Source organism: Primulina tabacum, chromosome 14 (assembly GCF_025594145.1).
Source record: "Primulina tabacum isolate GXHZ01 chromosome 14, ASM2559414v2, whole genome shotgun sequence".
Lineage (NCBI taxonomy): Eukaryota > Viridiplantae > Streptophyta > Magnoliopsida > Lamiales > Gesneriaceae > Primulina > Primulina tabacum.
Window position 1 is genome coordinate 14,371,729 of NC_134563.1, and position 2,844 is coordinate 14,374,572.

Here is a 2,844-nt window from a genome sequence, read left to right on the forward strand (position 1 = left end):
TTGAGAACAGTTTGTAAATTGGAAAAGAGTCTTTTCCAGAACCTTGTTGTATAGTTTTTATTTGAGATACTAAGAGTTTCAGTAAGCAAAGGATAAGTCCTACTGAAGTGGGTGTGTACAAGTGTTGTACTGTAAAAACCAAAGTCTTTTAGTGATACCTTCTGGAAACAGAAGAAGGGGAGACGTAAAAGATTTCATCTTCATACTTCCATAAACAACCATTGTCTACTGCTTACTGTTTTATCATTATACACCCTTAAACCATCAGATCGTTTCCGCATTATATTGTGGTCTGTTGGTTATACACTTGAACAAGATTTGCTATAATCTCTAACAGGATTCTAGCACCCCTTTGCAAAAACGATCGTCAAAGGAATAGAGTTTATTCACCCCCTTCTAAACTCCATATCGATCCCCAACATATTTATTGTATCAAAATTAAACAAGAAATCAAGATAACCACTTCAATGGTATCAAGCATTTGATGTAAATTGATAACAACAAATAATTCATTTTTATACCTACAATAAAAAGAAGTTAGCTAAATGAAATGAAATAAATAAAATATATACAAAATATAAACAATCTTACTTCACCAATAATTCATCCTCTTCACCTTGACATAATAGATTTAGCTTTCCATGAGCTTAACTTTGATCAACACTCATATTTGGGAAAATGAAAAATATATTGAAACTTAGATCTTTTATACAAACACACTATATTTTTTTTTACAATGGGATCGAATGATCCTCAAGCTAGCACAAGGCCTCTATTTATAGGTCAAATGAGTGAAAGGGTCAAAAATTTTATTAATGCCATGTAGTTGTAATAGTAGTTTTTGTCTCCTCCAACTTCAATTTTATGGCCCTTCTTTCAGTGCTATTTTCCACGACTTTAATCTCTGAATTTGACTCTGCTCAAAACAGCAAACATGTAGGGCATTGTCAATAGATGAATTTGGCTATTTGGTTCACCTCATTTGATTAAATATTGAATTATTTATGATTTTTTTACTATAAGCTGGTCATAGTAAAAGTAAATATGTCATCCATTTGTTATTTGCACAATTTGATCATCTTAATGAACTTTTTAGGCATTCATTCTTCTGCAAAGTTGTAGATAATTTCTCAAGGATTCCGAACATGTTTGAATCACCTCCATTTGAATTTTGTAGCTTGAGTTATCATTATTTTACCAACACGTAGAAAACCTCAAAATAAAACATATTTAGTAAGATATTTAAATATAAACAAACAATACTAAAATAACATAATTTTATAACTTAAATTTTAAAATACAGGTTTTAACATATAATAAATTATTAATTTTAAAATTCATCACACCCCCGCACTATCTTATTACTAGTCCCTTAATAATAAAATAAAATTTATTAGAAAATCACAACCTAGATTCTTTATTCCTTTTATATATTCAAATATACAAACATATTCATTTTAAAAACAAAATCATATATCGATTTATATATATATATATTTTCGTTTAATATAATAATATATAACTAGTTGTGTATTTATTATGATTCTTATTCACATAATATATAAAGTAACAATATATATATAATTTTTAAATTTCTAAATTTTTTATAATAATATAGTCAAAAAGATAATTCACACCACCCACCATAACATGTATAATATCAAGAATATTATTTTAAAAGTCTCAACTCCATATATTCTTTCAGGTCAAAATATTTAATGAATAGCTAGTTTTCACTCAAGAAGTTGGAATGAATATTAACTCTCATTGAAAAAGGCTAAGTGTTAAAGCAGACAATTAAATAAACTAATATTGAAAACAAATCTTTTTTTTAAGAACACGTTGATAGTTGTTTTTACCACACATTGATAGTACATCAATTAAATCTAAAAAAAATAAATTACAATGAATAAAGTACTTTGCAGTCCGTTATTTATTTACTTTTTTTATCAAAAATTTTTTTAGGGGAGTTATATTCTTGTAATTAACCATTTTTTAATAATCAATAAAAGTTTATTAATTGTTTTCTCATTTCTCATTACTTACTCACAAAAGATGTATGAATATATATTATACTTTTACAAAAAGAATTCTTTCAATTATACATATTAACAACCATACAAACCATATCTTTTAACTATATTCTCATAAAAATTTTAGAAATTATTTTATTTTAAAACACACACAATTATATATATAAATAAATAAACACATCTATTATACATTTTATATTAATTGATTAAATATATATATATATAAATTGGTACATATGAAAAACTAATTTTTCTTGTAATATGTAATTTGAATATAAAGAACATTAAAATCTAGTGTATTGTGATTTTTCAATAATTATTAACTAATGCGTCTCAGGTGCATTTTACTGACACCTTACTCGACATTGAACTAAAAATTATTATTATCATTACTATATTTATGTATATATTTTTATTTTCATATAATAAAAAAACTAAGAGGAGAAGAAGAAGAAATTATTCATACCTTAAAAAAAATATTGAAACATACCGTTGAATCATAAGTTTAGCATCACATGAATTTTCTTTTCTTACTGTTGGATGTTGGCCAATTAAGTTGATATAAGAATGGATCTGGTTCATGACTAAATCCTTGCAGTAAATCAAGAAGATCACCTTCACTTGTAGCAGAAACTAACATCCTTTGTGAAGCTAATGAAAGAAATCCCTGTTCCACAACATCATCAAGAAACGATAACAATTTATCATAATAGTTGTTAATATATAACATACCAATTGGCTTATGATGGATATTTAATTGTGCCCAGCAAACAATATGAAATATTTCTTCTAAAGTACCGAAACCTCCAAG